Source organism: Mastomys coucha, unplaced genomic scaffold, assembly GCF_008632895.1.
Source record: "Mastomys coucha isolate ucsf_1 unplaced genomic scaffold, UCSF_Mcou_1 pScaffold15, whole genome shotgun sequence".
Lineage (NCBI taxonomy): Eukaryota > Metazoa > Chordata > Mammalia > Rodentia > Muridae > Mastomys > Mastomys coucha.
The window spans coordinates 37,201,669-37,214,041 of record NW_022196897.1 but is presented as its reverse complement, the minus strand read 5'-3'; the positions used below and the strand labels follow the sequence as shown (position 1 = coordinate 37,214,041).

The 12,373-nt window shown below is 43.2% G+C and overlaps 1 protein-coding gene across 6 annotated transcripts in view; it reads right to left on the bottom strand.

Moving 5' to 3' along the window:
* The window catches only part of Lypd6b (LY6/PLAUR domain containing 6B), a 188,966-nt gene that overhangs the window by 47,830 nt on the left and 128,763 nt on the right, over nt 1-12,373 (bottom strand). For all 6 annotated transcript variants that reach the window (XM_031370188.1, XM_031370186.1, XM_031370187.1 and 3 more), the window contains one exon: nt 1,557-1,626. The gene's annotated coding sequence lies outside the window, so the exon portion shown is untranslated. The remainder of the gene's footprint in view (nt 1-1,556; nt 1,627-12,373) is intronic.

Below are 12,373 nucleotides of genomic sequence, written 5' to 3'. Positions count from 1 at the left end.
TGGATATTAATAGAGTCTACCTTCCAGGATTACCTACCATGGTGATTACAAGAGAACCGCACATATAAAGCTTTAGTCTGGTACCCAAGGAAGTCAGAGCCACAATGTTAGCTGTGGTGATGCTAATGATGGCTAACAGTAGAGTTATGGATTTACTTATCGCAATATTATTTTTTACTTTTATTTATTTAATATTTATGTTTATGGTTTTTATGTTTAATTATTCATTTTATTTAGGTTTATTACTACCATTGTGGTTATGATGTTCCCAAAGCTGTGGTTTAACACGGTTACAAGAAATTTTCTTTGCCTTGGAAGATGACCCTGCACCCCCATCTCTCACAGCTGGGCCTTCAACTGTCTGATCTGCACATATAGAGGACAACTAGTAACACACACTCATAAACTGAAGTAGCAGTTCATGCACCACCCTCTCTCTTACCCTAGGGAAGACTGATGATAACACACAGACACATGCTTGCCTTCCTGTGCCTAATTAGAACAGCACAGTGCCATTTATTCAGAAAGGCAAAGAGAGAGGCATCCCACCAGACATTTTACAGAATCCTGCTTTGTACTTAAAACATGTAATTATCATTAACATACACTGATGCTAATAATTCAATCTGCTCTCTGGACAAGAAAAGAAATGTAAACGTGGCCCAGGCCCAATCACCTCATGATCTCAGACAACTTCCTCTAGGTGCCTGCCTTCCTCCTTTCCACCCATCAAACACAAGGTGGGAGGTCTGCTTGCCAGTCAGAGGCCTCAGGGCTAGGAGCTGGCATTCCTAACAGTCAGGGCGGGACAACCAGGCAGAAGAGACTGAGTCCTTATAGCCACAAAAGGCATTGCATGGCATTTGGAGCCTGACCTCTTAAACCAGCCCTCTGCTTTGATCTCTTCACCTGGGAAAATGGAGGTCGGGGCTAGCAATCTAATTTGGGGAGCCTCTGTGTTAAGCACCACATTGAAGACCAAAATTGAGTAAAAGACATTATCAATACATGCAGAGCTTTAAATGGGCTTCTATTTATGCCCATCAATTCTTGGTTGGAACAACACTCTGGTCCTGTTTTGGGTCATTCCTAAGCCTTACCACTTAAATATTCGAGAATTCTGAGCATTCAATAATTAGTATTCATACACACTGAGTTTATTCAGCAGTGTATTTCCCTTAATAGGACTATATTCGAGCATCATTCCTTATCCCACACAGATCCCCATGATCTAACGAAGGTCACTTTAGGTTAGTTCTCTTTTAATTAATCAAATACATGACTCCCGCAATATTAGAGATGCCTTTCATCCACCAAGAAGTCCCTGGGCTTGCAGACTTCCTCCTGTTCTGAACAAAAATATAGCAAGCCCAAACTAGCATTCCAAATCCCAGAACCACAGAACAGTAAACAGAAGCAAGGTAGGATCGGGCAGAAAACTGGCAAACTGGAGAACACGAGTTCCAAGACATGCAGGAGTTTGTATGGATGCCCAACAGGCTAAGCCAGAGCTTCTAACTAAAGCCCAGGGGTGTCTGTAATAGTGAAGCTCTTACCTTAAGAAAGAACCTAGCAGTTGGTCTCTGTGCCCCAGGAAACAGGTCTTCATCCAATGAAGCAACCAGTCTATCAGTGAGAAAAGGACAAAGTCAGAGCTGTCCACTGCTCAGTTACATCCCTGAGCAGTTGGGATGCTTTCTAACAACAAAAAACAACAACAACGAAAATAGTCTCGGGATGTTTGAAGACATTTCAGAATAGAACAACAACCACATAATGAATCGAACAATATTAAATGCACAAAATCCCTGGAATCAAGTCAAGGTGGGGTCGTTGGTGTAACAAAGAGTGAGCTAACGTTTATTAACACACACCTGGACCCCGACTAATTGGGGATGCAATAATGGTGAAATCATGCACCCCATCAAATCCCTCTACACAAAAAATGGCTGATTCCCAAAGGGCTGACTGGCAGAACTCGCCATAGCATAGACTTACACCAGCCTGTTTGGCAAGCTGTTGCAGTCACACATTCACACCTTCAACACATCCACAATGAAGACTCTATACCTCTTAACCCACCTCGGCTTGGAAGGCAGCCCTACCAGCTGATGAAATAATGACAACATGAGACTTGAACCTACATGAGGAGGTGGAAAGGGACTGGAATATCCTTCTGTAAGCTCTCAAAGAAGCAAATATAACAGACAACAAATACACCTGGCTAAAGATGATTCTGCCATTGACACATCCCCATCTATGGGGTCTGTGGTCAGTTCTGTGGCTAAGGATATTGGTGCTCATTATTAAACATTAGTCCAGATGTAGAGTGAATATCCTTTTTTTAATGGTGTGCTAATATTTGAATCAGTGGATCACCTTCTACTTAAGGAGAATCTAAGCCCCCAAGAAGGAATTCTACCTCTAAATTACTGTGAAACTCAGCATGCCAACATCAGCTTTTCTGCAGTTCCTCAGCTCACTTGTCCATTCTTGGGACTTCATATTTGCCAGAACATCTCATCACAAATTCCTTGAAATAAATCCCTCTTTTATATAGTCACAAACAGGATTCTCTCAAGGATCCTAACTAATACGTCATCTAACTTCTTTTTAAAGTTAACTTTATATACTTGCTTCATGGGTGGGAGGAAGGCAAGTAGAGTCACTAGTATGATTTAGCAAGGGGTGCAAACAGGGAAACAAAACCCACCCAAGCAGAAAGCATGCGGCAACCTGACCATCTGGCTTGTTCCAGGGATAAAATTACTATTTCTAGAAGGATTAAAGGAGTCCAGGTTCTTGAAATATTTTCCATAAATAGTATGATTTCTCCCAAGTTTGGGGAATTGTACTATAGCTGTCTGAAGTTGTCATACTGGCCAGAGGATGACATGAAAGATCTCTCTATACAACAAGTTGCAAATCCACAAACTGTCCCAAGCAGGTCTGGATATTCAGGCAATAAACACTTAAGAAACTTTTTTCAAAAAGCAGTTTTTATGTTTATGTAATGTGTATATGTTCTATATACCCTTCCTGCATCAGAATCAGGTTTTTAAAGCTTCTAAATACTCATAACCATTAGCCATTTTATAGCTTTTGACTTAAGTGCCACTGAATGTTGAACACTGTTGCTACTTTCCCTTTCCAGAACTTTCCATCACTTCAAACAGGAACCCTGAAGCCACTGAGCAGTAAGCCCATTTCTGCTTCCCAAGCCCTGGTGAGTTCTATGATCTCCGTAACCTTGGATCTTTGGGTTACTTTATAATCAGGAAGCCATGCTTTTATTTCTATACTGCTTCCCTTTGCACAGAGTCCTCAGGGTTCAGCCGTGTTACAACATGTATCTGAATGTCACTCTCTCATATATAAATAATAGTCCATCAACTACACACCATGTTTTGTTTATTCTCGAACCCATTTTTACATAGCTAACCCACCAGGTAATTACTGAGCTGTTGCAATGTAAAAAGTCTTAATTTTTTAAAGTACTAGCTTTACCCTGAGAATAGCGAATGTGGAAGAGACAGAAGAGATACCCACCAGGAGCCAATTAATTATACAAATCCTAGCTTGAGAATCATCAGCAGTAGCAAGAAAACAAAAATTATTAAATAGTTTTTCTTCCCTAAGGGTTTGGTAAATCCCTCCATGCAATCTTAATTAGTGGTCTCCATATTTAAAGTAGATGTGAGATTAAAGCATCCCCAAGTCTGAAGTCAGGGTACACACAGTGTATTAACTCTAATATCACACGGCCTACAAGCCTACAATTTGATGTGTCAACGCTGACCCTCTTCCCAGGATAATGAGCTTCCATCAAAATGGATGATGCCCAGAAGTCAGAAGCTACAGAACCATGAAGCATTGGTTCCACCCCAGCAGACAGAACAGCCTATGAAAGTCACAGAGAAAGCATGTCTGCCTCCACCCTGCTGCCCACCCAAAGCTGTTATCGCCATAGCAAACAAAGAAGGTAAGCAGCCTCCCTGGCAAATGCGATCCTCAGCTCCCCAACAAGACAATTTAATGACAGAAAGGAGCAGCCACTCCCCTCGGGCAGACAGTCACTCTAGAGTGGAGAGAAACACAGACAACCAGTGTGAAGTGGGGAGCCACTGAGAAGTGGCCCCAGAGGAGGCTTCAAAAGACATCCCCAGGACTCAACAACAACAACAATATAATCATTTTTGCACTCTGGAAACAGAATTTGAAACCATTGCCATTGAGGACACAGGCTATTGTGTTCAACAATATCTCAGCTTGGAGGGTCTGCTGTTATCCCCTGTCATCAGCGAGCACTTGGCTGAGCTGAGGTTCATTCTCTGCTTTACATTCAGCTTTACACACTGCTTTACATACATTAAGGGAATACATCACTTAAATAAGAAAAGCCATTGTAGAAAATTATGGAAAATCAAGCCCTTGGTTCCTCATGCACATTTTTAAAGACTTGTCTTCCAACTGGGCATGGTGAGTTACACCTGCAATCCCAGCACTCAGAAGGCAGAGGCAGGGGGATTAGAAGTTCAAGGCCCACCTCAGGTCTATATCAGATTCAAGGCAAATTCAGAAATAAGACTGAATTTTTTTTTTTAACCAAAAGGGGGTTTCTGTTGTTTGCTTGATATAAAGACACTGTAACATGAAGGTAAATAATTCATTGTCTCTAAAACAGGAAGCATATTTTATGGGCTGACTCCAAGTGGAAGTTATGAGTGTGCGTCTGCCTCTCTCTCTGTGTATCTGCCTGTCTGTCTGTCTGTAATGTGACCATATCCACGCAGGTGTGAAATAAAGATCAATGTGGATATCATTTTTCACCTTATTTTTTGAGACAGAACAAGGTCTCTTACTGAGTCCAGAACTCATTGATTTAGCTAGGCTAGCTGGCCAATGACCTATAGGGATCTGCCTCCATTTCACCCCCTTCTCCAGCATTACAGTTGCTTTGTACCCAGAGAACTGAACTCAGGACCCCCTGCTTATATGCCAGGCAATTTGCCAAGTGAGCTATCTGCCCAGTCCAGGATGGTTAATATCAATAGTAAACTTAGTGGGACTTAGAACTATCATAGAAACAAACCCCTGGGCATGATTGGGTTCCTTAAGGTGGGAAGACCCACCCGAAGGTGAGTAGCAGTGTTCCTAGGGATGGCGTTCCCACCTGAGTAAGAAGGAGAGCGCAAACTGCACAGCAGCAGCATTCTCTGTCTCCTTCCAATGACCAGTCGCTTTTTTCATTTTCCTGTCCCCATGTATTTTCCACCATAATGGACTGCATCCTTAAACCATGAGCCAACTTAAGCCTTCCCTTCCTTAAGCTGCTTTTGTTGGCTGTTTTGAAACAGAAATGAGAAGAACAAATAAAACAGATGCTAATACAAGTGACCTAAACAGGAATCCCGAGGAGAAGGCCCTTAGTGCTTGGTCCCCAACCCTCGAGACACTAGTAACATACACTCTGAAGTCATACAAGGTGCACAGGATGGGTGTTGGAATTTTAAATTCCATAACCGTTTCAATGTTTGACTGCCGTTAAGTTCATTCAGCTTTTCGTATGTTCAACCTGTATCCTCGCTCAAAATTCAAGTCTTGTCGGTCTGAATCCATTTGCAAAAATAAGAACTGAGGGGTGAAGAGATGCTCATCAGTTATGAGCCAGCATTGCTCTTGAAGAGGACCAAAGTTTGATTTCTAGCACCCACATCAGGCCACTCACAAGTTCTTGCAATCACAGCTACAGAAGATCCAACATCCTCTTCTGGCTTCTGCCAGACACTGCACTCCTGTGCACCTACCCTTACATAGTCATATATTCATAACTAAAACAAAACAAAACAATAGGTAATAAAGGTTCATATGTAGTTAATAAAACTGAACTTGAATTTGTTTAAATGTCAATTCCCTTTGGTTAGGAGATAAACTGTGCCTGTCCCACTCCCCCCGCCCCCACATATTGAAGTTATTAACCGAAGCACTTCAGAATGTGACTTACTTAGAGATAAGACCTTTAGAGGGGCAATTAATTTAATATGAGGCCATTACAGCAGACCCTAATATGGTATGACTGCCAATATCATCCAAGGAGATCAGGTACCAGGCATAAACATGGAAGGTTAGGTAGGAAGATACGGTCATCCACAGCTGAAGAGGGAACCCCTACGGAGGAGAACCTGTTGGCAACTATATCTTAAACTTCTAGTCCCTAGCACTGAGAGAAGGTTAATTTCTATTCTTTAAGCTCCTAGTCTCTGGTACTGTGTTATGACAACCAAATAAAAATGATAAGCCCTCCCTTTGTCTTTTCCTCTGCCAGCATTGTCAGGGAAGAATCTAGAAAGACATGAGGGCACTTTGCTATACTTCGTACGAAGCTCTCCATCCTTCACATCCTCGGCTCCAACCATGGTGATCTCTGTGGAGAGCGGTCGAGCTGGAGAGGCATTCGCCATGACAAGATGGCGCCTACTTCTGCTGTAACTCCTGGTAAACAACTGTTTGCGCATGTGCAGAGAGAACTGTTTGCGCATGTGCGTAGAATGAAAAGACGCCAAGTCACGGCCCATCCCGGGGCGTCACGTGGGGTAATGAGCGAACAGCCAATCATGGGCAGACACGCAGCGCTGTGGGTGGACACGCCGCACTGTGGTGTATATAAACAGTGCGGATTATTGGCTCGACCCTTTTTTCCCTCTGGAAGAGGGTAGTAAACGTGCTGCAGAAGGATCCTAGTGTCCGCGTGTCTTCTTCCCAGCAAGAAGACTGCACGGGCCACAGATCTCAAAATCCAAGGAGAACCAGAAGGCCTTATTCTAACATGGAGTGAGGGCCCTTGCATGCCCCAAGCCCTCCCTTGCATGTCCAGAGCCCTCTGGCCCCGACAGGTAGGCCTGCCCTGCCTTTACCAAATACTGAGTGCTACTGAGAAGTTGTCCTTCAAAGAACAGCATCCAAATGTCATCTCCAAAAGCCATATTGTTGTTCTTGCCTTGGTATGGTTAAGATACCCTAGCCAGCTTTGTTCAGCCTCCACTGCATCTCCTGCTTGTGAATAAAGCAAGAAGCAAGGGCAGAGCACCTTACAGAGTGCAAAAGTGACATTCAGAGCAAGAGCTGTCAGGAACAAGAAGACCCCAGTTGCCTCAAGACCTAACTCACAAGTAATTGCTTTTTCTTTCATTGGAAAAGTTCATAAGGAGAGTTGACTAAGTGCTGACTATGGACTCTTACTAGTGCTTGGAGCCACAAACACTACAGTTTTAATTCTCTACACTCTCTCTCCGCAGACACTACATGCATGTAACATAGCAGGCACAAAGAGAGTAGTGATGTAATAAAAGAGAACCAGAATAAAGTCACACTTCTGGGAGAAAGCCAGGGTGCCAGGGGCAAATGGAGAGACCATGTGGCCTGTCCTCAGGTCCCAGACCCACCAGGCTCCACTGCAGGTCTTGGTTGTGTAATTTCATAGTTCCTGGCAATGAGCTAGGCACAGCTTTGCCCAGATGCCTGCAGAAAGGGAGGAGAAATCCCCTTGCTTTTGGAGTCCTAGCCAGGCTGGGGATTTTTGTTAAGTGCACATCCCAGCCACAGGGGATTGCTGACACTCATCTGCCAGTTCCCTATAGTGAAAGGAGAGGCTGACTGATGTAATTAACCAGGTGAACAGGGAACTTGTCAACCACTTAGATAAGATAGCCCTTGAATTGATTCAGCTCCCATTACTCCGGCGACTGTCCATCCACCCCCTGCTGATTGGACAGGTTTGGGGAGTAATTTCCTACAAGGAAGTAAGGAAAAAGAAGGATGGTTTCTGAGCCTACGAATTATAGAATTCTCCTGTTAAAACAGCGAACACCAGGCCTCCAGCTAAGGAGTAATTGACTTTGAAGGGTCAGGAGACACCCTGCTGTGTGTGACTTTGCCACAGAATCTCTAATGCAAGGGTGAACTTTTTAAAAAAAAGAAAAAAATTTCAAACACTTGAAGCTGCTTTATTTTTGAAGCCACACACATAAAGTAAATACATAATATAAAAAATAAAAAAAAAGAAATAACTAAGCTTCCTTACCCAATTCAACATTCTTTACATCTCTTTACTAATAATTAAATACTGACTTTACAAAGTGGTTGTAATTACTGGGCTGTGGTCGCTCCAGGTCTCTGTGGAATCTATATCCCTTAGTGTGACTAGTGCAATACTTGATAGATTCAAAACTCCGCAAGTGCTCAGCAATTGGCTGCTGCTTCCTGTTTGCGAAAGATTTTGGTTCCAGATCCCTGCTCCCTGTCTTCAATCTGAGCACGCCTGAGCTACTTTCCCAGAGCTAGCTAATAGAAATTAATAAACATTAGGTTGCTTAGCACAATAGAAGTGTTCTCCCCAACAGGACAACCAGAACTATATAGCCAACGTGGGTGAGAGGGGGGCCTTCTGAAGACCCTGTTCATGGACAGATCTGTTCATGCTCTCTTCTAGTCCCTGCTGCTGCTGCTGCTGCTGCTGTCTCACAGCCCCCATGTGCAGCTGCAGAGCATTCGCGTGCCTTTCCTCTGTGCCTTTTTGCCAACACCTCTGCATCCTCATATAAAACACCACTGAATGAAGGTCCTTCCTGAATCTAATATGGATCTTCCCGAGACCCTTAATCACATCTGCATAGATACTGGGGCAGAGGATCTGAATATGGCTTCTGAGGGGATAACATCCAATTGACTATGTCTAAAATCAGAACACACTGAAGCAGGATAGAAAAATGGAAAAATTGAAGGAGACATGGGGGTGAAAAAAAACGGTCCTCCTGAGTCAGATTAAAGCCTCTCGTCCATTGAAAACCACAGACTCCAGCACATTAACAGCAAACATGTGTTGTGAGGGTTGCCTGTGTGGGTATGATCACTTATAGAGAGATGTTTTTGAATAGTAATGGTAAAACAATGAACTGTGCTCACAGCCTGAATAGGGTTACTTACTACGGCCAGGTATTTCCTAAAGATTGCAAAAGAGACTGTGCCTTTTTATAAATTATTTATTTAATTGCTTGGTCTAAATTATTAAAATTTTAACATTTTTAAACTATTGTTTAAGTAATTGTAAATTATTTAAATAATTTAGTTAATTATTAGTGACAGAAGGAATGTGTGCACACTTGCATGCACAGACACACAACAGCTCAGAGGACTTACTTGTGGGAGTCAACCATTTGGGGTCTAGAGATGGAATTCAGACTGCCAGGCTTGGAAGGGAGTGAACCTCCCCACTGAGTAATATTGCAGGCCCCAAGACTTAACTTCCCCTGTAGCCCCTATAACCTACGGGTTTCCCCTGTCAGTTGCAGCCCCATCCAATTTATATTGGGAACCATCCTATGATATCATTTACCAAAAACATAAACATTTGAGGTGGAACTTGAGAAGCTGCTGAAACCCTAAGTGAGGCTTAATAACTAAATTCACTTAATGATGACTCTCTCCAGAGAAGCCTGGGCCTCATTTGGGTGTGTCTGAACCTTTGTTCTTGTGGTTCACCACTCCTACCTCCTTCTTACACCTATGTTAAAAATCTCTTCCTAAAGAACTCTGACTCTGCTTCCAACTGGCTGTCCTGAAATTCTTCGGTGAAGCCAAGAACCCAATCTTCACCTGAATAGAGGCTGCTGTGGACAGAGGCATGGAGCCCTGCCACTCCACTGTCTACATTATCTTCCTCACAAAATCCCCTAGTCAGGACCCAGGCTGATCCTGAGATATCTATCCTCTTGCTCTCCAATTCCAACTATCTCCGAGCCACAGTAAAGTTCAGTGACACCCCTCTGCCTGCACAGGGGCTTATTCTGTCTTCTTTCTAGGCTTGCCTTATCTCCTTTACAACTCACAGAGAAAAACCCAACTCAAATGGCAATACCTTTCTACTCCCTCGTTCAGCTTCCTCAAACTCACTGGATTCTTCTTGTAAAATCACCAGGGTCTACAAGATGACTCAGCTGAAAACTGTGTCTTGTAAGCCTGAAGATGGAATAGATCCTAGAAACCTGTGAACAGCGAAGGGAAGGAACCTATTTCCCAAAACTGTCTTCTTCCACATAGCACACATGCAGGTGCCCCCACACAATGTGTATTATGTCTGTATAATTAAATAAGATAGAACTACATGCCTGATAGAGGAAGGATTCTTGTCTCCTCCATAGAGGACTTGGTGCTCCCTACCTTTCCCCTCACAAGCATTAAGTCAGTGCAGTACTCTGCTCACTAGCAGACCCCTCCCTCCCACAGAATGTAGTTGTGCTCTACATATAGGAAGTGCTCCCAGAGATTTGCTCAACAGAAGACATACACTGTAAGAGAATAATATGGTCCTTGCCTTTGAGCAGCTTCCGTCTGGGATGGGAGGACCCAATAGGCACAAAGGTGATTCATAAACTAATACCCTCTGAGTTGTAAAAGAGAACAAATTAGTTTCTATGGGAAGCAAAGAAAAGGAAGGCTTTGAGTGGAGGCACTGATGGAAGGTGGATCTTGAGGTACAGGCAGCAAATGAGGAGCAAATGTTTGGGAGTCTGGGAACAAACTGGAGAAACTGTGTCTGGAAAAGACACAAGGCCAAAGGAAAGTAATCACTGCTTTCCAGGGTTAAGTCCACCAACTGTGTAATCAGTGAGTGGCAGAAGGCAGGGTTGGGAAGGCAAAGCAGTTTCTAGACCGCCATGACAAAAGGCGGAGTCTGGCAGGTGGGAGGTGCGGAAGGCTTTGGAACATCGGTCTTATATGGTCACTTAACATAGTACCAGAGAGCCCAACAAGGTTGCACATCAGATCCATCTGGGTGGTTTCAAAACCACCTTATATAAAAGTGAGAAAAATAAAATACTTCTCGATTGATAATAGAACCATGGCTGGTATTTTGCCATTAAAATTTCTAAGACAAATATTTAACACTTTTAAATGAAGTTCCATATTTTTCCTTTCCCCAGGAAGAAACACTTTTATTTGTTGGTTATCCTTTTAGTCCATACTGAGAGAAATTGCTGCTGTGTTATGTAAATGGTAAGTTTAGTGAATATAATTATAAGTTGGCTGTATTTGCTGTAAAGCATTTTCCAAAATTCAGTCCTTCCTCCCACTCAGAACTAAGTAGTCACAACCCTCAGGTGGAAGAGATCCATTTGTTTTGATGGCTCCAGGTGATGTGGGTAAAGTAAGGTAGGGAGAGAAGGATCAGTGGGTCCCATTGGTTCAAGCAAGAAGTGATCCATTACAAACAAAGACAACAGTCATTAAAAAAAAAAAGAAAGAAAAAAACCTAGGCAAGGGCAAGTTCCATAAAGACTCTGGAACGATTTGGATTCAGGGGTGAGAAAAGATTGTAGCTAAGAAATGGCTGCACAAATTTTGAGTTGATAGAATCACAGGATGAGAAAGGATGAGTTGATAGGATCACCATCTGAGGAAGAACTGCCTTTGGGAGACAAATCTGAGTTGGATTTAGATGTGTGAATCTGAGGTCTCAGAGGGACCTTTGTGAAAGTGTTTCTAACAGGCATCTGTAAAAGAGACAGAGCATGTACTGGAGAGATGGCTCAGCAATTAAATCACTGGTTGCTCTTCCAGAGAACCCGGGTTCAATTCCCAGGACTCATGTGGAAGCTCACAACCATTTGTTTCTCATTTCAAGGGACATGACACTCTTTTCTAAACTTCAGCAGCAGCAGGCATACCCATGCATGCAGGCAAAACACTCATGAATACACACACACCCCCAAAAGAACTTAAGGGAAAAAATGTAAAAGAGACATAATACATTAGATCTCCAGAGGCTTTCTCCAGTCATGTAGAGTAAGGTTTATCCTGATGCCTAGAACACCATCCTTTTGGGGAAAAAAATGATGGAAAAGGCTTTCTGGTTTCAAAAGCACCAGGGATGAAGATTCAGAGGAATGAAGTATAAAATTAACAATTGGAGGAGGAAGTGACAGTGTGTACTGAACCACCCTGACCCATCATAGCAGCACCCAGAGACAAGATACGTTCCTCTATAACCTCTGCTGGGCCTTTGTCCTTGGGAAGACTGGATGGGACAATGAACCCCTCCTCCATCCTTCACCTCAAAAGAGTCAGGAGCACTCACATGCATGTGTGCATTTGAACACGTGTGTCTGTGTCTGTTCCTCAAAAGATGAAAGGTGGCTGATGAGATGGTCCACCAGTGAACAAGGCATGTGCCACCAAACCTGATGAAGGAAGTATAATCCCTGGGACCCACAAGATAGGAGAGAACTACCAACTCTCCAAAACTGTTCTCTGACTTCACACACACACACACATACACACACACACACACACACACACACACACACACACACACACA